The sequence below is a fragment of the Notolabrus celidotus genome, chromosome 5 (assembly GCF_009762535.1).
Source record: "Notolabrus celidotus isolate fNotCel1 chromosome 5, fNotCel1.pri, whole genome shotgun sequence".
Lineage (NCBI taxonomy): Eukaryota > Metazoa > Chordata > Actinopteri > Labriformes > Labridae > Notolabrus > Notolabrus celidotus.
In genome coordinates this window covers 32,114,086-32,138,728 of record NC_048276.1, presented here as the reverse complement: position 1 = coordinate 32,138,728, position 24,643 = coordinate 32,114,086, and the positions used below count along the sequence as shown (strand labels likewise).

General features: G+C 41.1%; 1 long non-coding RNA gene across 1 annotated transcript; it reads right to left on the bottom strand.

Moving 5' to 3' along the window:
• Positions 1-14,162: 14,162 nt before the first annotated feature.
• On the bottom strand, positions 14,163-14,915 carry LOC117813335. Its single transcript, XR_004631398.1, has 2 exons — positions 14,883-14,915; positions 14,163-14,602 (listed from the first exon to the last, which is right to left on the bottom strand). It is a non-coding gene; the product is annotated as an uncharacterized LOC117813335 (long non-coding RNA).
• Between the last annotated feature and the right edge of the window lie 9,728 nt (positions 14,916-24,643).

Here is a 24,643-nt window from a genome sequence, read left to right as displayed (position 1 = left end):
AAGTAATCAAACAGCAAATATTCTCCCTCTTGTTGAGTGGTTTTTAGATGTAGTCAGTGCTTCAGTTGGTCATGATTTATTTGCTTTCAACTGTTTTTATTCAGCAAATTTTTAAAAGTGAGGCTATTTTGCAGATAAGAGTGTAATGAGAATAAAAAAGGAGTGTATTTTGCTCCATGTCATGTACTTTATGATGTGTTCTGATTTGAAAATGCCATCGTTTATCTCTTCAGCGTCTCTAATGGAAGCTCATGGCTCAGCAGTTCTAATAAACATTAGAGGAAAGTGATTGTCCTCCTCCGGGCCTGTACAGATTGTGTTTTCTTATTGATGCTTGGAGATGCTTCCTGACTGACAGCTTGCTTCACCAAATGAACTCAGCTCAGCTTGTAGAGATACTTTCCCATGACTTTTTGAAGCATTGTAAGAAGGAAAGTAAAGATTATGAGGTAGTTCAACCATGTGCACTACAGCCAAACACACAAAATCATGTCTCCAACCATGACTTTTTATCTCCCTCCCTTCTATTTTCATCTCCTTTGTACGGCTGTCAAATTCAATTTTCCCCATCCTTCCCCGTGTTTTGTAACATCAAAGACAGCGCATGCAAAACAGTGATTTGTATCAGTTTAATGACACTTTATTGCACTCTTGTGCATTAGCAGAGAAGAAAGCGAAAAACAGAGGATTAGGAAAAGAGAGGGAATGCTTTTTAAAGCTCCTACGTGCTGAACGTTTATGTGATTATGGCATCTCTCGCATTATTCTGATGGCAGCGAGGCTTCAAAAGACTCAGAGGAGAGAGATAACAGAGAGCTGAGGCGTTTTGTTTTGGATTCAGAATGTGTTTTTAAAGATAAAAACAAGACCACATGTTAGAGACGATCGGAGAATAAAGAAAATATGTTGTGGTTGTTCTGGTGCAATTAAAAATAACAGCACTGCAGGAGGTATTTAATTAGGAACAGTACACAAAGATTAACATCATTATGATGCTGATGTGCCACATTTAGCCTTATAGCTGTTCAAAAATGTGAAGGCGCTAAAGAAACTAAAAAGATCTTGTTTACACAAATTAATAAGAGAAGAAAAAGAGCATTCGATTAACACAGCAGGAGAGCAGCTGGGATCTCTTTGGATGAAATTACTGGTGTTCTTCTGGGAAGAGGACTGCATTTCCCATGAGCACCATCACTCACTGTGGTAAAGCTTGTGGAAGCAGATTAATGAATACAGATCTTTTTAATCCTACTTTTACAGAATGCAGAGTGATAAGTTTATGTGTTGATCTATAGCTACATCAAATTATTAAGTGTAACTTAACAACGATTAAACTTTGTAAACTTATTATAGTTAGTTAGCTTACAAAAGGCGACAGGACGTACTGGTTTAAATTTGCTATCACAGTCCTCATGTCATGATGTGTGCTCCTGTGTACCAATCGTGGACTGTGGACGTAGTCTCCATGACGTCACTCATTGTTTTTTGAAGCAAAGGTTTGAAGCCTCTTGTTGGCAGTTGACATATTGGAAATGCTGACTCAACTGAACTTTCAGAACACCTAACTACAGGCAAAGAGTTGGATTTGAGTTGTTTTTAGCCTCCTTGCTAACAGCTATAGTGTGCCCACCTTATCATGCAAACTCATAATTCTAATATCTAAAAAAATGAATGAGTTATAAAGAAAAAATTCACCCCCTCTACTGTTTATCTGGATAGAGAAACAAGATATTCAGACCAAAACTTAACCAGACTGTAACATGTTTATGTCTGCTGTAAAGATTCTGGGTTTTTTTTTTTATGGATGTGTATGTAACTTCTGGGGCTTTCGCACTCTGCCTCAAGTGGACACTCGAGGAACTGCAGCCTTAAAAACTTCTATATCAGCTTAATTTCTCAAAAAACGGACGTTCCCACTTCTTGCCAATAAATGAGAATCTCATTTTACTATGTAGGTCTTGAAGAGGCATCACTATAACAGTGAACATATTCAATGTCCAAGTTTTCAATACCTTTATAAAACATACTAAAAATGTACAAAAAAAACGAGTTTGGAGACGTTGACACATTAAAAGGACTTCTACGCATACATTTGTTTCGTTGTATCCGTTACTACCTTTCTGGATATACAGAAGCTTAAGCACATCATCTCAGTGGGGTTGCATATGAGAAGTCTGGGTCTACCCAATGATATGTTTGTAACAGTGCATCCTAAGTTGTCAAAAAGGTGCCTCTGTAAGCTGCTCTCATTTAACCACAAACTAACTTACTAAAACATTCAAGATGTTTTTGTAAATTGATGTAAAGCAGGTTAAATTGAGCAATACAACATTTAAAATAAAGAAAGCAAAACATTAAAATGAGGATGGTTCCAGTGTTCATTTAAAAGCTGAACACGTACTATCGGTTGTCCAAACACTAAATATTCTGTCATTATTGTGACCACTTTTCAGATTGTCTGAGCAGGTGTCATGTGTCCTAATGACCTTGTTCCTCTTGTCCTACAGTCTCCTGTATATTCATGTCAGCATATTCATAGCTCGCAGTGAACCATCTGTGAACTCGAACTGTGCCAGGACAACTTTCTGCCCCAGCGAAAACGAGCCAACTTTGAGCCACACTGCGCATATGTAATAGTTTGGAACTGTGTGAGAACTGTAAGACACATGATTGAGGAAAGGAAATTAGAGTTTTGCTGTTTCTTAACGGGGAAAAAGAGCAAAAAAAAGCTTATATAAGGTTTTAAAAAGAGCATATATGATTAGTCAGCCGTCACTGGATGAATTAAGGTTAAAAGAAAAGTGTCTGTAGGGATGAACAAGCCATGGTCAGTGAACAATGGAGGGATTCAATAGAGCAGGATTCAGCAATTTGTCCCCATCACTGAGAAATAAAAGCTAAGCAGAAGTGACAGTCAAGCTGTGACAGCACGGATGAAATATGATGGAGAGAGGGAGAAAGTGTGGCAGTTTAACCCACTTACACTCAATTTATTCAGCGTTTTCAGCTGACCTTTATTACTAAAATGGATCAAATGAGTCCTCCTCAGGACGTTTAAGACCAGACACTTTAGGCCTGAACTGCATGTTTGTGTCTGATTGGGCATAAAGCAGATCTGCTGCTCTGTAGAATCTTGCTTTCTGTCAAAGTGAGTGATGACAGTAAATTGAGATGCAAGGTCACCTTCAGGGTAAGGCCTCACACCACAGCAACCATTCAAACCCTGCATGCTACTGCCTTATCAGACTGTGTTGATTTGAGCATAGACCAAGGAGTACCTCAAGTGGTGCAATATGTCAGAATATCCATATGCAATGGTTGGTATGATACCTCACAAGACATTATTAAATGATTGTGTGCATGTGTGCGTAACAGAAGCATGAGGTACCCTAATACAGATGCAGGAGTTGACTTCCACTTATCACCTATAAAGGGTCACTAGTCAGTGTCTATAGATTCCTATAGGACATATTTGAAATTACTATTAAGCTTCTGTGTGAGCCCTTATTGTCTGTTTTAAGGTTCCCTCTGGAATGAATTCGATAACGTTAGTCATCTGTCTTAAAGTACCCTTTAGTGTTCTTTCGCGGTTCTCTTTAGCGACTGTTTTACTATACCATCTAGAGGTTTTAATAAGCCATTGTGTATCTGGTTCAAAGTACCCTTGGGTCTGTTTTAAAGATTATTTCCATGGGCTTTCTGAAGCGACTGTGTTAAGGTACCATTTAGATGTTCAATTAGGTCAAATGCATCTGTTTCAATGTAGTTGTAATGATCAACAGTTTGTACCATTTGGTATCCATTTCAAGGTACCCCTCAGTGACTGTTTCTAGTGACCATTAAAGGGCTATCTCAAGATACCTTATAGCATCTTGCCATAGTACCTTTGAGCATGGAACCATTGGGAAAACTGGTATTCTCAGCTGCTGGTTAGATTCAAGGAACCTTTCTGCATCCTCTAAAAAAATGTCTATCATTAGTTTTAAAGAACCCTCTAGTGTGTTTTAATTAATGTACTTGTTCTTAAGTGTTTTTACTGTAAGTTTCTGTTTTAGGTTACCCTAAGTTTCAGTTTTGATGTACCCTTTTTTCTCTGATTTGATGTATTGTTTAGAATCTGATTCAAGGAGCATGCAAGTGGATGTTGTAAGGTTGCATTAAAAGTAAGCTTTTGTGAACCCTTCGTATCAGTTTTTCAAGGTACCCTTCAGTAACTGGTTTCAGCAGCTGTCTTGAGGCCCTCTGTAGTGTCCATTCCAAGGTAACCTTTAGCATCTGTTTAGAGGCGGCCCACCCAGCTATGCATTTGATGGAAGGTACCATTGAGCTACTAAAGTACTTTTTCTCATCTGTTAGTGATTGTTTCATGACAGTGTTCAGTATCGGCTCAAATATACCCTTTCATATCTAAACTGTCACTCTGACAGTACTCTTTGCCATCCATTTTAAGTAACCCTTCAGGCACTGTTTTGTTGTAATGTTTTTTGTAAGGTGCCCTTCCTTCAGTTACTGTTTGCGTTACCTTTTAGCAGGTATCTTAAGGAAGGCCTAACACTGCTGTATCTATTCCAAGGTAGCATCTGTTTCGAGGTTCCATGACAAGGAATTCTAAGTTAGCCTATCTGTCTTTTAATTTGTTACTCTCTGAGGTACTTTGAAAGTACTGATTAGCATCTGTTTCGAGGTACCTTTGGTGTTTTATTTCTTGTTAGTCTTCAGCATTTGGCTTTGACATGTCCCCTTATTATCCATACTGAAATTTGTACACTCTCCAGATGGAGGTTGGTCGAGAAATTATCACATTTAATACAACAGTTTGCTGCCACTGCTATTTGCAATCAGCTCAGTCATTCCTTGGCTTTTGTGTACCTTTATGTCTTTGATAAAGAAGCAGAAAGTGGTTGTCCAGTAACCAAGAGAATTCTAAAGCAAGGTGTTGTAGACCATAGAAGGCAGCTCTTACAACTGACAGAATTGTTTAATCATGTTTCCCATATCACTTAAAACTGAAGTGAACTAGAGGTGTGTCACTGAGGGTGCTTACACATTTGTCTACTGTGCTGAGGAAAACTGTAAAATACTCAGTTCAATGTGCTAAAGTCTTTGTAAGCTCTTCATTCTGCAGGGTTGCAGAAACACACATAGCAGGGAAATATATAAATATACAGTATATGTATTTCAAACTTGGACACATTCAGCTGCAGCTGTTTGAGGCTAAAAATAAAGACCTTGAAAATGGTTCACGCTGTTAGCTACTGCCCTAAGTGTTTCAGTTTTATAGTTTTAATCAGTGAAGGACTTTTCAGTTTATACTTTTTCTTATTTACATTTTTATAGTTTTACAATCAAAGAATACAGCTTAAGTGAATAGAATCAAGTTGAAACACAGGATGAATATGAAATTTTAAGATGCATTGATCATCTTCCTAAAGGATATCTGACTGAATATACATATTGGATTCATCTTCTGGAGGAGGAAAAGAGAGTAAAAGATAATGACCAGGAGGAAAAATAGACAAATAGAAAAAAGAGAAGTAAGATCAGAAAAGAACGACTGTTTGTTTTCTGATGCTTGAGGCGGAGTAAAAAGGATCCAGGCTGCTTTTCAGTCTCAACCTAAGGGCAGCTTGGCCAAAACAGGTTGACAGAAAGTAGCAAAGGTTTTTATTTTCTTTGTCCAGTTCAGGGCAAGACGAGACAAAGAGGAGAACAGCTGATAAGACCAGGAGCAGAGGAGGTGAGGAAAAAGGTTCCACTTTTAGGATACAGAAGGAGAGTTCAAAGCAGGGGCTAAAGCAAAGGTATGGAGAGTAAAAAACAAACAATACAAGGGGTGAGGCTGTGCACGAGAATATTGGGCTGCTGCTTGTTCTCTCGCCATCATCACGGCCTTCTGTCCCACAATCCATCAGTGCATCCCAGGCTGCATAGCCACACGCCATGATGACAAATCTGCCCGTCAGACAAACACAGTTCAGCATGACAAGTTGACATTTCAGCTACACGGATTAACTTTCCAACACAGTCACTCAGAATAAGGCATGATTTAGAAAAACAGAGCGGTCATTAATATTTACAGATATCAGGTAATAAAGACAGCAGATTTATTACACCAAGGTGGTTAATATTTGTAAGAAATCCGGCTTCAAAACAAGTCATCAAAGCAGGATATTTTTTTACTTCTTGAAGTGCTACTACCATAAAAGCTAAACGCTTTAAGTGCCAGACATCTTCTTACAAGAAATTCATTACTGAACCTTGACTTTTAATCTTTATGTTTGTTTTTTTTAAATCCCTGATAACTTTTTTGGAATTCTCACTTTCCACAGTATTTGCACACGGCTGTTATGTTATGGTAGAGGAACAGTTATGACAAGATTGTGCAAATACAAGACAACCGGAACACTTCTTAATGGTTCAGAAATGAAGGTACATTGAGTTTGGTACAAAAGGTTTATATTCTTAACCAAACGCAAATGACTTGTATGAATGAAAATGCACTCAAAACAATTATGTTTTCAAATCTTTGAAGGCTTTTCCAGCTTATGCCCTGTGTGGTTATCAAAGCATGCTTGTATGCTTAAAAATACAATCAGTCTGAGTCTTATGTTTTTAAAACAGATTTTTTGCTTATCTGCAGAACAATGCATGCATAAAGCAGAAATATATGTTGATGCAGAAGCATACAGTATGCCATGAGGTCTATGCTTTAATCAGATAAATAAGAGTCATCCATGCATGTTTACTCTAAGGATGTATTTGAACCACTGAAGAAAAAATGTCTAATCAGTATGATGAGGTTACACAAGAAAACAACTGAGACAGCATGTAAAAAGTGGACAAAGCCTTTAAAAGTTATGCCAATGAAAAAGTGCCATTAACTGCATTATTACTGGTCTCCAGCAGGCGGCAACTTTACTGGCAGACAAAAATAAAAACCAAATAGAATTGATTAAATGATTCTTCTTCTTGCTACCGTCATGTAACCTCAGTTAACATAACCATAAGAAGTGTTTCACAAGCATTGAGTGTTCCCTGAAATTAATTATGTTCCATTTAAGGTCAACTCATTTAAAAACAGCAGAGCGTGCAACTTGACTGTCCAAAAGATGTTGGTACCTTTTTACATCATTTCCTAGAGTCTTATGCTGCTGGGCATGGAGTACTGCAGGGGTCTGTCCTAGGTCCAATGTTGTTTTCACTGTACAGGGCAGAAACTGGGTCTGATTTTGCGTTCTTTGGAATTGATTTAATTGCTATGCTGATGATTTGGGATGTATTTTCCACAGTGATGAGTCCGACACAGCCAAGCGTGTTGGGCTGGTGTAGGAGGTCCGTCCTTAAACTTCCTACTACTGAACTCAGCTTTGACAATAAACAGGACTGTTAATGGACCAGTGAGACTGAATCATCTGTGGATCTTTTCACTCTGTCTCCGGATGACGGTGTTATTCATTGCAGAGACGGTGAAGAATATTGGTGTTCTTTTTGAGCAAACCCTTTTGGTTGATTTACGTATTAAAGAGGCGACGAGTAGCTTTTTTCCACCTCAGGAACCTCACTAAGATTATATCTGCTCTGGATCATTGTAAAGCCTTTCAGTCAGGCTGCTAAGAGAGGTGGTCCAGATTGCAGCAGCTTGCATTTTGGCCAGATTTTGTAAATATGAGCATATTACCCCAGTGCTGGCCTCAGGTCATTGTGACCAATTGATTAGTCGCTGCGGACCGGATGAAGGTGTAAGAATGCATATCCACTCCGTCAGCCATATAGGGTTGCTTATGGTTTCATAAGAACAAGAGGTTGAGGGTCGAAGTGGCCACTTGTGGTTTCAAAGAGGGCTCAAAAGCCAACAGGGACAATCAGATTTATAGAAGACATGATCACCTTGAGGAGTTGGCGCCATAAGGGAAAAGTTGATCATAGTTGTAGAGAGAAGCGGATACCTTGGGAGGGCATGATAGAGTGTCATCGGGTGTGAGAAGGGATTCAATTTTCTCCTTGTCTCAGCTCTCTCTCTGCACTTTCTAAATGAAAATGTGGTTCTTAGTGACAAGTTGAAAAAGTGTTTAATGGAATGAGAGTTATTCTGATCCAAAAATACACCTACGTGAAATGTTTGACATCTGTATCTCTGTGCCAACGATAAAACGGAGAATCAATAGACAATCTGTGGGAAAAAATCCATTTCATCATGACTTGCAGAGTGAATCAGGAATGGACGCATTCAAAAGAACTTCATTCTTCTCATGTAATTTTCTGCTCACAGTGTAATGACGGCTTGTAACAGAAAGAAAAGCCTCTCTTTGCTTTTTTGTCTTGCTTTTCTCTGTCTGTTTGTCTTTTGTTCTGGTTCCTCTGCAGTGCTCCTGTTTCTTTTCTCGTCCTGTCTATTCCTCCACCTCTGTCTCACACTTCTCCCCCTCTTTCTGATTCTTCCTGATGCCTTGAACAGCATATTAACTGTCAGTCTCTAAAATTACAGACTAAAATCATTTAAATAGAGGATTTCATTAGAATGAGTGATTGTTAGATTGAGATAAAGAAACTGTCCATCCTGTTTCCAGCTCCAATGTAACAACCCCTTTAACTCCTAACTCATCAAAAATAGCGACTCATCTGGGGACCAAATACTTCAAAATATAATGCTCCAGGTAGAGGCCTTAAAAAACCCAGATATGAGTATTATTTGAAGACAGCTCCCAGCATCCACGGTTCTTCCTTGTGGGCTCATCATTCATGAGTACACTTTGAACCGAGTGTCTTTACACATCAAAATCTAAAACTGTGATCTGAAAGTTTCCTTCTTGAATAATCCCAGGACCAGTGTCCGGCACGGGTCCAATTTGAGAAACCCACATCTGCCTGAACCTGCATTGCTCAGTGCTGAAACCAGTCACCCACAATAATTCTGCTGTCAAATCCATACTCTACGGGACCTGTAAATGTTAGATCCTGACGCAACACGACACGACACAACGCAACGCAACGCATGCCATTTTACGCCGCCATTGTGTTCTTTGAGCCTCAAGTGCTGGGACAGAAAAGACACATTTGTGTAAGTTTTTGCAGCCAACAACAGAGCAGTAAGTGTAAGGCTCTTACCTTTGACATCTGGACTCTACAAAACCAGAGCAAAACCACAATAGACCAGGAGGAAGCAGGATTCTTGAGGAGTTGGAGTGGCTTTGCATGCTTGCCTTTTCAAATCACTCCTGTCGTTACATCACCACAGGAGCAAAGTCTAACCCTCTCAGATAAGTTACAGAGGCTCTTTCACTTCCACATTCTCAGGGTTGAAAAGCTGGAGGATGACTTAAGTGTACATGTATGGGCAAGGGTAACTTGTTTGTCATTATATGGGAACTTTGAGTTTTGGTAAGGGTAAGATGAGACAGACCACGCTGTGTTGTAATCATCATTACAGGCACATACCTACCTGTGTGAATGACACTGATAATTGGACTCCTTGACCTCTCCCTGCCTGCAGAGCCATGCATGCCCCCCTCATTATACTCACATGCTGAAAACTGTTTACACCACAGAAATCTAAGATTCCAAAGACATGTGATGTGAGTCTGCATGAAGAGTTTGGGCACATGAAATGACCCACAACACTTTACATTCCAGTCTCAGAGCAGATCTGAAAACTCATTATTGTACCAGGGTGTAAAGTATGCATGTCCTCTACCTCTCTCTGTGGCTTTTCTGTTTTTGAATAACATGAAATGATTGAATTCATTACTCAAAGTGAAGGCTGTGCTGTTCTCATCTCTGTTAGCACTTGATCACATTTCTTATAACAGCAAAAGTCATTATTTGAAGTGATCTCTGTGTTCTTGAGCATTTCATTTCAAATCAAATATCCTGTTGAACCCTACACTGCTTTTTGTTAAAGGGTTTGTGCTCTACTTAACCTTTATTTACTCTGATGTACTCCTCTTTTTTCTTATTATATCAGGTCAATATAAGCAGACAGTTAAGACAAAACACAGTCATATGACGTGCCTGGTGATAACAAGAAAGCAAAAGACAAAGACCTTTCTCAACCCTATAAATGTACTTAATAGTAATAGTTTTGTTTGATTTATGATTTTTTTGTCATTTTCTGCTCGCTTTAGGCCTCAAAAGCTAACATACTGAGGTTTTGACATGCAACATTCTGTTATTAAGAAGGTCTTTTTACAATATCAGTGCCATGAAATTTTAATATAAACTTTTACAAGTTAATATGAAACCCCTGGCATTCATTTCTCTCACTATAAACCAGCTAAATAAAAATGTATTCCTCTTGTTCAGTCACACAGACGCTGCATGGACATTTAGTCAAGCGCAGGGGCAGAAAAATCCTTGATGATGTTGCATTCAGGTGCCTGTAGCAAAACTTCATTAAGTTAAAAGCATGCAGGTGCCAACTAGAGTCGGTCAACCTCCCAAAACCTGCAACTCTCAAACTGCTGAGTCAGACTTCAGGTAAAAGCACTAGTCAGCACAGGTGCAAACATGGCAGAGGATCCATCATTTTCAGTTATCCTGGGAGGCATCATCATTAGGAAAATGTAAACATGACAAGAAAAATATCTGCTCAGACTAAACAACATTACTCCTCAAAATCTGCATGAAACCTCCAGTTCATTTAAAAACAAACACACGTTTAGTGTCTCTGTGACAGTGTAAATACTCGCCCTCCTCTGACACTGCTAACAGTCTCAGAGCAGTCGTCTTCTCTGGCTCAGTTTTGTTATTCCAGTCTTCATTAGTCATGCAGGTTGTGATGTGACACCAGACCGTTCAGGTCATGTTCATCCCAGAAGAGTCTCGTCCTGCTCTGATGACCTCACACACCACATTAGCATCAGAATTACGTGCGTGAAGCGACGTGCACGGTCTGTTGAAGCCTAGTTAGATGATGTATCCAGGAAAAGTAACATGCATCAGGTCTGTGTAGTGTACAGTGAGATGATCTGAATATGCCTGACACATTGACATGCTGCTCATAAGCTCCAGGCATCTTGCAGCCTTTGCCTGATACACCTCGTGTTGTTTTAGAGATTTCAACACAGAAACACAAACAAAAGACACTCTCTTCTTTAATCCAGCAAACACGATGATTTAAATAAAAAGGATCAGTTTGAATAATTCAAATCGAATTTAGATGAACTATATTACCAAATAGGCCTTGCTTTAATATGAGACTATTAACTAAAAACTCTCCAGCTCTGCATGTCTGGAATACAGATTGTGAGTTTCTCTTGAGCTGCGTGAGTCTAAAGACATTGTTCATATTTTAAACTCGGCTGCCAGAGATCATGTCAGTGATGTAGACCAAATGCTTTGAGTACAACAACCTGGTAAAAAAAACTATAAAAGATCTTGAACGCAGCAAAAGTTTAAGGTTCTGATTTGGCCGTCACATAGCTGAGGTCCGTTAGTGAAACCAACCCTTAAATGTAAACACAGGAGTGAAATCTCTGTTTTGGATCATCGTATCCTGATAACACTGTTTGTAATGAATGCTTGAAAAAGTTTGAGGAGACTTTTTAAAAGTCATCACCAGACTGGTAAATATCAAGACTCTGACCTCTTTTCAATCTCACTGAAGGTCATCAGCATCTTTTTGCTTACACACTTGGTAAACTTGGAATCCTGTTTGACTAGGTTAAGGAAACACAGGATAATGCAGGCCGAATAATGTCTCAGTGTTTACTTGTGGTTTCATAAAGACCGGGACCAGGGTCTCCTGGGTGAACGTCCTGCGTTGGATGGGGTTGCATCAGAGTTAGCTGAAAGCCTGATGCATCTTAAGCAGGGCAGAGGGCACCCGAAAGACCTCAAAAGTTTCCTGCCATTACACTGACTAAATCCAGCTTATTGCCCATTGCCTTTTGAGAAAATGTGGATAAAAAGTGAATGTAAATGTGCCAAAACTCATGTTCTCTCAAGTTGACACACAGGCCACAGGCCCTGAAGCATCATCGAAGCCCACTGTTCTGCATGTTCCTCTTGAATTTCTGATCTGACAAATGAAAGCAGTTGTTTTAATGCTTAACTTTTTCTCTGGCTTGAACATTGACCTAATTTTATTGATCTGTGTGTAAAGGTCAAATAATGAGGAGAGTAGGAGCTGCATAATAACTGAGGAATAAAAATGGAAGCTAAATTGCAGCTGTTGATAAAATTAGGTTTGTTTTTTTTGCCAATTTGGGACTGTCAGAAGTCTTAACTGCAGGAGCCAGACTTAGTACATACATCGAGCTAACCTCTCCTTCAACACATCAAAACAGAGCACCTATTGAGAGAAAAGAAGTACCACATTTGTCTTGATTCTCAAAATAAAACCTGGAATAGGTCGGCCTGTCTGCTGAGGTGTGAATGTAGCAATGGCATCTGCTACCTCTTCCTGCTACAATCCTCAGCTTTTTTTTTTTTATGTACAAGCTTGTGTAGGAGTGTAGTTGTGTGTTTGTGTGTGTTGGTGTGTGTTTGCACATTGTTCGACCTGTCCCTTGTCAGGTGCAGAGAGTGTTTAACAAATGACTGCCAGCTCGGGGACACAGGGGCCACGGACCTCTGCGAGGGGGTCGGCCAACAATAAATCTGAAAAATCAATATGACAGCACCCCGGGGTAATCAGTATCAATGATTTTAAACTGGAATAAGTCCCTCAGGGAGAAGAATGATAAAATCCTCTGAGCTCTGGGTTTGAAAAACATCCGGAGGATGAAGGATGGTGAAGAGAGAGAAAAAGAGAGTGAGGGGAGAAAAGAAAGAAAGAGATTATTGATGCTTTCTCCCAGAAACCCCTGCAGCAGGGTGAGGATCTCTGTTGTGCTTTCTCTTTCTGTCACTTGTGATCTTGCAGTCTTTCTTTTTCTTACCTCCCATCACTCTCTCCTCTGCCTGCTCTCCTCTATTTCAGCTCTTGAACTTCTCGTTTACTTTCTTCTATTTGATGTTATTTCCTCCTTCAGTTTTTTTTCTGATACTCTTTGTACTTTTCCTCTCATATTTAAAGCTGAGGAGTTACCTGTTGGACTGGCTAAATGTGATTTGTCATTTGAATTAAGCTGCAAAGTCCCATGAAAATAGTCTCATCACAGCCGTGTATGTGTTTGGTTTGATTATTGATACAGAACGCTCACCTTGATTTATTTAAGTCCACACAATAATTATTACCATTGCTAATATTGTGCTGAAAATGAATTCCTATGGCAGCTACAGGGCTGTAATTTGTGTCTAGTTGTCTTTAATACTTGCTTTGCCTATAAGAAGACTGATGGCAAAGAACACTGAGAATGAATCACCATCAACAAAGTCATAATCTAACAAAGCAACATCAACGAAAAATAAATGAAAAAAAGCATTACAGCCCCAAATGACAGGATGCAATAAAATAATCATGACATCTGACGGAACAATTAACAAACTGTTTCCAACCAAATGCATTTCCTGTCAATTCTGGGATGTTAATGTCAGGTTTAACCTATCTGGCGACCTGCATTGTTGAAAAATGAAGCCAACGCAGGAGTTCAAAAAAGGGCAGTTCCTCAGCTGTCCACTTGAGGCTGCCTGCAAGAGAAAAAGCCATCAGGACCCATGCATAAATCCCAAAAGACTGTCAGAAACATGGTCTCCTCAGTGACGTCACCCATCAGTTTCTGAGGAGGCATTATGAAGCCCAAAGATGTCAGTAGAGGTGAAGTTAAGGGCATAGCTTAGCTCACTGGCAAACAGCTACTACACACTTAGCTGTTAATCAAATCAGCCACGCCCCTAATACTGCCTAACTATGTATACTCTCAACCTTAAAATAAACAAAAGAGATAAGTTAGAAATAATTAAAACCCCGAACACCTGTCTCAGATTAAAAAAATAGTGATCAAAACTTTTCTTGAACCCGGCTGTCAACATGTTTAGTCGTGCTGTAAAAATGGGTCACAACTTGTGCCTACATCGGAGCTTCAGATGATTCCACCCTTGAAATGTTAGCAGTGCATAATCTCTGCCTCAGGTTGGAAATGACATTTAAACTAGGTTATGTTACTAAAACTGATGCAACTCAGTGCAGGTGAAAACAGCCATGCTACTCTGAGTTCGGAAGGAACAACTAATGTCATCTTTTTCATGCCCGAGCAAGAATAATGTCAAACAAAACAGTGACCTAAGGTGACTTAAAGAATTTATTTAATCCTTATGTCCTTCAACGAGAAGATGTTGCACAGGCAGCCCAGTTAATCAGAGTCCAATATCCACATGTTTCAGAAAGAGAAACTATCATAAACATGTTGTCAGACAAAAAAATGTAATGATGAACAAAATGGAAGCGCAGAGATTATCATTCTGGCACCACACCATGCCCTTGGTCGGAACACTTCTGGAGAGGTGTATTATTCTTTTGTTCTGTATATCCTTTATTGAAGACTCATTGTTGGCAGGAGGACTTGGCTGATTTGGGTTTCCTGTGCAGTGCCGGCAGGTCTCTGGAACAGCAGCCTGTGCCCTTTGCTGAAGACAGTATTTAATCACCTCTCCTCCCCCTCCTTGGCACGAGTCAGAAATGTGGTGAATGCTACCCTGTCATGCTTGAAACATCTGTGGCCCTCTGTGGGTAAATGTCAACAAATAACATTCAGTCAGCGTTTAAAACATTTATCTACCCTCAGTTTCTCTTTGCACAGCCTCCTCCCCCTCCCCGCTTGGATGCAGCTGCCCTGGGTGCATCCCCCTGGATGTATTTAAAGCCAGATAACACCCTAATACCCAAACACTCGCTGAAGCCAGAGCTCCACAGGCATCCATTTCAAATTTTTTTTTTTTTTTCGTTTTTTTCCAGCAGATAAACGTTGGAATCCATAATAAGTTGCTTTCAAAGGAATGCAAACCCCTGAACGCAGAGCAGGCAGGCAGGCAGGCAGGCAGGCAGGCAGGCAGGCAGGCAGGCAGGCAGACAGGCAGGCAGGCAGGCAGTCGGGAAGGCGGGCGGGCGGGTGGGCAGGCAGGCAGGCAGGCGGGCCTCGTTTTGGCTTCAGTGATACAGGAAGGCAGAGCAAGCCTGGGAGCCAGAGAGGTACAGCTGAAAGCATATTTCAGTGAACTGATCAGCTGTCTGAAGAGGATCACTCTGAGTCTGATAAACTTTCATTGTTAATCTTCCATCCTTTCGTTTACATCTCTCCTCCTCACCATGGCTGATTGAATACAAACACTCATCTAAGACTATTTTACCTCGTGAAAAATCTGTTCATCTTTTCAGTGAAAGTAAGTTTTCATTTCAAGCAGAGAAAATAATCAGCCTTGAGAAAATCTGAATGTCTTCATCTCTAGTGAAGGACTACAATCAGACACTTGACATTAACTAATTTAAGTCCAGTTATTCAGATATTTATTGTTTTTTTTTAATCTTTCAAATCAAAATATCATCAAACAAACGTATAACTTCCACATTGATTCTGGGCTGAAGAAGAATTTCCCAACACTTAATCAAAATCAAACACTGACTTCTTAGTTAAAATGTTCACCTTGCTATTATCAGTCATCTCTCAAATAAAGCGGAAATATTTGAAAACAGCCCGGTTAAAAGCAGACAGAAAACTCAAGTGCTTAAAAAGGGGCATTAACCCCCAGATCTCAGATCAGAAGTTTTTTGCTTTTGAAGATTTAAAATTTGAACTGATGAACTCAAAGGAAATGAGGCTCGGGAGAAGCTCTATGAACCTGACAACTTCAAGGATTAAATGAAACAAAATCAGGGTCGAGACCCGGAGTAAAAGGAGGCTGGATGATGTTCTTACTTTCTTTGGAGACCAGCTTTGATCGAGCCAGTGAGACTTGTACTGTGCATGTCTGAACTACTCGGTCAGGGACTTTCACAGGTGAGGAAACAATTTATCTATTACTGCTGTATGAGCCTGAAAGAGGGAAGTGTGGGCGGATGAGGAACTTGTCAATAGTATGTGCATTACTCACAGGGGATCCCGGTCAGCTCGGCCCCTTTGCAATTCTATAAAACGTAATTTAACTCCTTTTAAGAGACTCAGACCCAAACACTGACGTCAGCACACAGAACTTTTTGCAGCACTTATGTTGCCATCAGGAAGCCAATTTTGTTTTGGACTATCTGCTGAAACAAAGCATTTGTGCCTTCATTTGACAGGACAGCTGAAGAGAGACAGATCATATTAGGAGGAGAGAGCAGGGGTGACATGTGGCAAAGGGTCAAGGTCAGAAATGAACCCACAGTGAGAACCAAAGCTTGAGGCACTTAGACCAGCAGACCTCTTGCTGGAGTAAGTATATTTACAAGAAAAAATGTGCAAGACTACTTAAAATGTAATATGAACAGTCATATGGGTGTATAATATGCAAATCACATGACAGATAAATGATCATTGCAATAATATAGAGAGCATGTGTGCATATACACTTTTTCTGAACCTACAGATGAAAACTTAGTGTTCCCCTACAGTCCATCGCCTCCTTCAAACCTGCGAGCTTCAGAACATTTCCTGTTTTACAGCGAACAGCTGCTTCCTGACATGAAATGTCACACTAGATCAGAGAACAACTTAACATCTTAAAGGTCACTTGAAGAGGATGAGAGTTGTGTCATCTTCCTACACGCCACACACTGCAACTTTCCCACAATGCTGTGCAGGGATTGAGACAGAATTGGTACCAGTGAATGGTGAAAGAGAATTCAGAGGAGAGCTGCTGCTTTTTGTGTTAATCTCCTCTGTGAAAGAAGCGGAGGATATTCTGCATTTCTTTTCTGCTCCACTCGCACCACTAATGTCTCCGTCTTCCCTCAGCTCCTCATTTCACTTTGCAGCCTCTCCTCATTATCTTTCAAGCCCTCAGCTCATCATTTCGTCATGTCCTGCGTCGTATCTCAGTTTTTACATTCCCTCCCTTCTCCTGTTCTCTCTATCTCTGTCTGTCACTGTCTATTCAGAGCAGATTAGAGGCTATCAAACTGCCAGCCGACGCTGACTCATGAGACTGCGAGTCTGCGTTTGTGTTTGAGACACTGGAAGAGCTTCAAGGTTAATCTTTTGTCAAATCTTTGTGTTTAACCTTTGCTGGTTGCACAAATTAATCCCTTTATTGTTGCGGTTGTGATTTCTGTACTACTGTAGTTATCACACGTGCTGGTCTGAGTACATGTGCACAAACACAGGTACAAACAGGATCAATGTCAACACTGATGGAGGTTAAACTGACAGGCAACAATGATGAATTACTCGCCTCTCTCCAAAGTTTAACCTCCTGGACTTATGTTGCAACTCACTGTAGGTGCTTTCTGCTTCAGCAGAATACAGCAGGTCCATTTCTCTTTCAGCAAGCACGGTGCATGCACATTGTGGAAGCTTTATTACCTGAATTTAACTGAAGTCAATCGTACTTTCCAGTTAACAAATTGTTCTTGCACCTTTTTACCATTTGCAATAATTGTTTGGGGTCTTTGTAGTGACCACACACCCCCATCAGAAGTCTAACAGTGTGTCCATTAGTAGTCGGAGGATGTTTCAGTGTTGCAGCCTGACCTTTGGGTTTGTGATGAGGTGTATTTCTGATGCACAGTGTGGGCAGGGGAAAGCAGTGTAGCCTGTGCCTGTTGTTGTACACATTAATGCAGAGGACAGTATCACAACCCAGACTGCCAAGGTTTTGAAGCTGGTATAAATTAGGGGAAACTGAATTGATCTAGATCCTGCTATTTCATTCATTTTTTTCTGATTGTCTCCAGCTCTTGACTCTAAAGCTACATGAGAGGAAGAGAACATTTCTTAAGATCTGTTCTTTTAAGATCATAAACTCTTTGAATTGTATTGAAACTTAATGACTTCAATCTTTCACTGACCGCAGGTTAACCAGTCAATGTTATCCCAATGTTTAATTATCTAATATGCAGTTCACTTTCATGACCACGCCATTATATGTTACACTACATTTCTTAAACAAGATCATGGCACTGGACATTGAAACTTGATTTCACACAGAAGACCAAACCCCTGAACTGATGAAGAAACTTTATCTAAAAAGTGCTAAAGGGAAGGGAGGGATGAGTAAGGGTCGAGGTAGGGGAGGGTGAGTCAGGGTTGAGGTAGGGAGTGATAAGTAGGGGTCAAGGTAAGGAGGGATGAGCTGGAGTTGAGGTAGGGAGGATTGAGCAGGGGTAGAGGTAGGGAGGTTTAAGAAGGGGTTGTTGTAAGGAGGGATGAGTAAGGGTCAAGGTCGGGAGGGATGAGTTGGGGTTGTTTTACGGAAGAATGAGTAGGGGTCGAGGTAGGGATGGGATGAGTAGGGGTAGAGGTAGGGGGGGTTGAGTAGGGGTTGAGTTAGGGGGGATAAGTAGGGGTCGAGGTAGGGAGGGATGAGTATGGGTTGAGTTAGGGATGGGAAGAGTAGGGGTCGAAGTAGGGATGGGATGAGTAAGGGTAGAGGTAGGGAGGGATGAGTGTGGGATGAGTAATGGATGAGAAGAGTAGGGGTCGAAGTAGGGATGGGATGAGTAAGGGTAGAGGTAGGGAGGGATGAGTGTGGGATGAGTAAGGGTAGAGGTAGGGAGGGATGAGTATGGGTTGAGTAATGGATGGGATGAGTAGGGGTCGAAGTAGGGATGGGATGAGTAAGGGTAGAGGTAGGGAGGGATCAGTAGGGGTTGAGTCAGGGAGGGATGAGTAGGGGTCGAGGTAAGGAGGGATGAGTAGGGGTTGAGTTAGGGAGGGATGAGTAGGGGTCAATGTAGGGAAGGAGGAGTAGGGGTTGAGATAGGGAGGGAGGACTTTGAGTCAAGGTAGGGAGTCTTCTTTTGCTGCTGCATCTTCTCCAGTCCGTCTTCCCTCTGTTTCATGCAGATGGAAATCCCTACCGCGGGTTATAAGGCGGTTATTATCATTATGGGTGTATCGCAACAAATACTTCACTACAGACAGCCTTCAGGTTTTCTCTTCTGCAGAAAATAGAAATGAGACTTGTTGCAGGGCAGACCCCCCCCCCCCCCCCCCCCCCCACACACACACACACACACACACACACACATTCACACTCAACCACACTTCATTAAACGTAGACATGTTCTCTCTCTCTAATGTACAGTATATATTCATTTCCAGCTAAAGGTCATGAGAAACTGAATTCATGGCTTTTCTCTCACATATTGAATGCACAGCACACGCTTTATCTGTGTAGACAGAGAGTGTGCAATCCTGGGAATGAGCAAAATAAGAGAAAATGTGCTGTTTAGAGCCTGAAAAGGGAAACGTAGAGTGAGAGACATGAAGTGAAATGACATGAGTTTCTCTTCCAATACCTGGACACACCTCTGTCTGTTTCCAGTGCCAGTTCATCAAATATTGCAGCGTGGTAAGTGGACCAAGGCATTAAAAATATGACACTGCAGGTATCAGACTAACACGATTCCTGGTCCTCTGTTTTATTGTTTTGTAATTTTTAAGTCAAGTCCAATTAGCCAATCCGTTGGAAGCAGATTAATCAATCAAACATGGAACTGTCCTGCAGGAGACTCAGATTTGATATCCATATAAAACCAATCATGTATATGATTAATTTCAAGTATACTGATGTGCATGTGTTGCTTGAAATATGCATGACAGACATGCTAGAACATGTTAACAATGTGTTGCGCACATGTGAGCAGGTAAACCATAAAAAAATATTAGCATTGTTTTCGGAATGGAGGGACACGTGTAAGCCAGTTCAGGCATGATTTTTGCATTTGACATGCACCATTCTCACAAACACATGACAGACATATTGTCTCAATTCAGCAGTGTATTTAAGATGACAGATTTCCAGTCTCTCTCTTTGCTCTGTCATTGCCACCGCTGCCCTGCACCAGCAACGCACCCAAACTGTAAGCTCCAATACCTCCCTGGCATACACCTGCAAGCTCTGGATTATATCATCACTCCTCAAATTCCGGCATGTAAAATAAATCTGTGAGGAGAGAAGAGGTCAGAGCCTTAACACCAAACACAAAGTCCTGCTGCTGCAGTGATCAATTCAAACCATAAAACCAGAGTTGTCTGACTGAAAGGCAGCTTTGAAAGTCTCACAGGACTCAGGTTTATTCATTATGACTCACTCATTGCTTTATTTTGACCGTCTTTAAAAGTCACTACATATTATCTACAGATAGCTTCATCCTGCAGCTGTGCACAGGAAAGGAGTACCTGGCTTGAAGCATAGGGCAGCTGCCCAAGTCAGAGGGATACTCAAGAGCACACTCTCTAGATCTCTTCGCCATAACACACACACGCACACACACACACTCACACTCACACACACACACACACACACACACACACACACACACACACACACACACACACACACACACACACACACACACACACACACACACACACACACACACACACACACACACACACACACACACAGTGAAGCCTCCTCAGCAGAGCTGTAGCGCAGTGCTGAGCTTTGATACAGCTGGTAATAAGTCACCAGGAGCTGTGAGAGCTGAAGGACCCAGAGAGGTTTATTATTCCTGTCTGCACAACACAGGAGGCTCACTGACAGATCAGGATTTAGAGCACCACACACGTGAAGGCAGGTTACCGTGATTCTGATTCTGTGGTAACTGTGCTGTCACTGCATCAGGGTGCAGAGCTCACCCCTGTTCAGTACTTTGCTTTTTAAACTTTTAGTGGAATCATGTGTGATGTATCTTTACTGAATTCACCTTTTCCCTTATACCATTCGCCCACAGTTAGTTCTTAGCATCATGTTTTTATGCAATCAGCTGAGGAAGCCTTTAGCAGCTAGCCCCAATCAGAGATGAGAAGTAGAGTGGAGAGGTTTTGAAAGCTCATTTTCAACAGAGTTATTTAGGTTATAACTTCCAACCAACACTGAAGCAACCAACATCAGTTCAGGGAATTTTTAAAGTTCCTCACAGCTTCTTGTTGAGACACTTCAGGCTCAATACTCCTTTCACAGTGTTCACACACTGTTGGCAAACTCTCAAAGAGCATGAACACAGTGTTAAATGAATAAAATCTCTCTTTTAATGATTTGTATTCAGAGGTTGTGAACCATGCAGACATTTAGCAGCAAAATAAAAGAAGTCTTGAACAAAAATGCAAAATGCTTATTTCATCCAGAGATCAGATTTCCACTTTATGAGTCATCCAGATGTCTTCAGTTGTATTCAATAAAGGAAATGTCTGTGTTGAAAGAAGTAGTATATGTGGAATTCAACTTGTCAAGGTTGATGGTTTTCACACATAGTAATCTTCAATCCTATGTACTCAAACTGAACAAAAATCTCTCGTCCTCAGCTCTTACCACTACCACTTTTTTCTGCTGCACAGATTCAAGGCTACAGAGTTGCATCAGTGCTACAGTGACATTTTAAAAATGTATCCTTAGTTAGAGTAGCCTGCCTTTCTTTTTTTAGTTTTACCTTTTTAAAGCTAGGGTTGGTAGTCTCGGAAAACCAGCATGAATTTGAATGTAGCTTTTCCTCATGACTCCGTCTAACCCCTCCCCTCCTCCCTCGGAGCTCCTCCAAAACGACGCCCCCCCCCCCCCGCTCACATGCACGAGCGTCGCTGATTCTCGACCATATGATCGTGACTGATTCAAAACCGGTCCTCACCAAAACATTCTCATAGTGAAAGTTAAAAACACAAACAAACATGGCTGCTGTTAGTACTCACAACTGTCATGCTAGCATTATCCAGTTGTACCAGTGACACGATATCAGGAGAAAAGTTATAACACATGTAATACTGTAACAGCTCTACTGTTCGTTAAACGTGTTCAGTGTAGATGTTCTTAATTCCTACAGTGTTGACAGTCAGTGAAGGCATCAGGAGAGGTGTAGAGTGTGCGAGTGGGAGAGAGGAGAGACAAGAGGAGAAGTTTTTCATTCATTCAAACATTGATTGTTGTTTTGTTGGTTGGCGTGATCACGGCCGACAGTGACCGGTTATTAAAACTCAACGTGTTCACCAATCAGCTCGTCATCACTACAGCGTCCGGACGGACGCTACAATAATTATATATTTTCTGTAGGACTTACTGAACGTCATTAATTATTCTGCTTGTTGGTGAGAGCGTTTTAGACTCTGATCCGGACTACAGTCCTGAGCAAAGCACCTCATCAGGTCAGAGGGGACAGGCCCGAGGACGAGCGAGATGGGCAGTAAATAGAGTCAGGGGAAGTAGAGGCAGGAGACGGGGATTCGGAGGAGTGCACACCGGGGAAATGTACGCGCAGGAGGAGGGCAGAACGGCTGGACGGGATTTGATTGGTTTAAAATTTGGGGAGCCAAAAAACGGTGATTGGTTAGTGTTTTCCCAGGTTTACTCCGGCTGTAGATAGCAGTTTTTTTTCACTCTTTTTTAGGAACACATCATGTAATGATTGCCATCAGGACATAAAGATCATTTTAACCAGTATGACAAAAAGTGTATCTAAATCTGATTACCAACCCCAGCTTTAAGTAAAATCTCAAGCATTCATCTCATTTAGAAAGTTTTTGGGAGGTTGTTGGACTTTCAAAACTTAAAGTTAACTTTCTCTGAAAGTACAACATTAGGACATTTCATAAAACTAGTTCTGTTAAGGTTTAAAGCATCTAAAGTATTGACCTGTATGCCTCCATATTGGTCAAAGTGATAACATAAGGGACAATGTATTGTGTTGTGAGCAGATAGGAACCTCCACACGATGAGCAATACCTCAGAGCAATGCGTAGAGGCTCTTCCTTGAAAAAAATATCAATACCACACCAATTCCTTCACAAACATCAATCAGCACTTCTCTTCAGGCTGTTTGCATTCATTTTCTGTCATCATTGTGCCTTGACAGCTCTGTTTTTTTCTGTCACATGACTGTGGAGACACACAATATCTAAACTGTAAATAATGGACGTAGTATCCGTGACGTCACCCATCTGCTTCTGAAGCACTGTTTTGAAGCCAATTGTCGATAGGAGCCATATTAGAAATGCTGAACTCAACCTAAATTGTGTGGAGCTAGTGTGAGGTAAAGAGGCGGGCTTTGAGCCTCCTCGCCAACAGCTCCAGTGTTCCCGCCTGTCCATCAAGTCAGCTGTGCCTCTCGTAATGGAAAACTCGTAAGCTTAATACCTTCTAATTTGCCGCGTAATGAAACGAGTCACCCCCTGTACAGTGTGTGCCGATAGAGAAATTAACCATCCAGACTACACTCATTTTTTGTACCAGGCTGTAAACATGTTTATTTCTGCTGTAAAGATTGGCTTTTTTGAATTGGTGTGTATGTGGTTGCTGGTACTTTTGGAGCCAGCCTCAAGTGGAAACTTGATGAACTGCAGTTTTTAACACTTCTGCATGGGCTTCAATTCTCATGGCCAGAGGTTGCCGCTTGGTAATCCCCTACACTACTTTTAGAGGGTGTATTTTGGCCTAAAAGAAACTAAAATTTGTCCCATGTATTAATATGTAAGCAAACAGACAAATATTAATTAACTGAGGAAAGTCTTCAGCACTTAACTGCAGCCCAGTGAACCAACAGTCCATGGCACCGGAAATCTGAAAAATGAGAAAAGTCACATTATTTTAATCCCTGACTTTTCTTAACTCATGGTTCAGATGCATTAGTAGCAGATTACATGCAGTGTTTACCTGCCACAGCAAGGATTCAGTCTCTCTTTGCAGGTGTAAGGTGCTTGATCCTTGTCTTAAATAGAGAAACTATTTTAGATCCAGATTTAAAAAAAGGAAATGTGTTCTGACATGATAAGTCAGACCACTGAGATGGTATGTAACTGAGATGGTGCAACTGAGATGACACTGCAGCTTTTAGGCTACAATGGTGATGACAATCACAGACAATAGGTTTTCATTTCCTCTTATTTATTTCCTATTCAGTCATTTTCCTTTCAATCCTCTCTTATCCCTCAACTTTCTTCCTCCTCCAGACAGCCGCTCTGTCCCACATCTTTTGTCTGCCACCAACATCTGGAACAGTATAGAGGCTAATCAAGCACATGTTATTTCATTCAAGTATTTATTAGTTTAATGCACACTTTATGTTTTTTAGTAATTAACAGAGTCAGTCAACGAGAAGATGAAAGAATGAAACTTCCTTTTGTGTTGAGGGTGAGATTTGTGAACCATCCTCAGTTCCCTGATTCTTCTGTAACAGTTTTTCTTCTCATTACTTTTTCCACTCATGACATCATGTGTCCTCCCGCGTGTGCCACAGACATGACAGCCTCTGCCCCCCTCCGCCCCCCTCCTGAAAACCTCTGTACATGTTTGTTCGGTACAGCCTGATTGGTTTGCAGCAGCTCATTTCTCAGCCGGGCTCTCACAGGATGTTAGCCGTGATCTGAGAGTGTGAGTCTGTTTGGGCGCCATGCACCGTCAGCTGCTGCTGGCTGCCCGGGAAATTGAAGCCTTCTTTTCTCTCCGAAGAGTGGAGTTTTAGATCTGTTTTCTGCTAAACAATCTTCCGTCAGTTAGAATAACATCCTCCCTTGTGGGCACAGCCTCTCCCGCTGGACACATTTTCTCTTTTACCTTGTTAGGTTTGCAGGTGTGTTTCTGTTTGCAGGTGTTTGAACTGACCTGTTTCTGACACCAGCTAACAGCACGCTCTAACTCA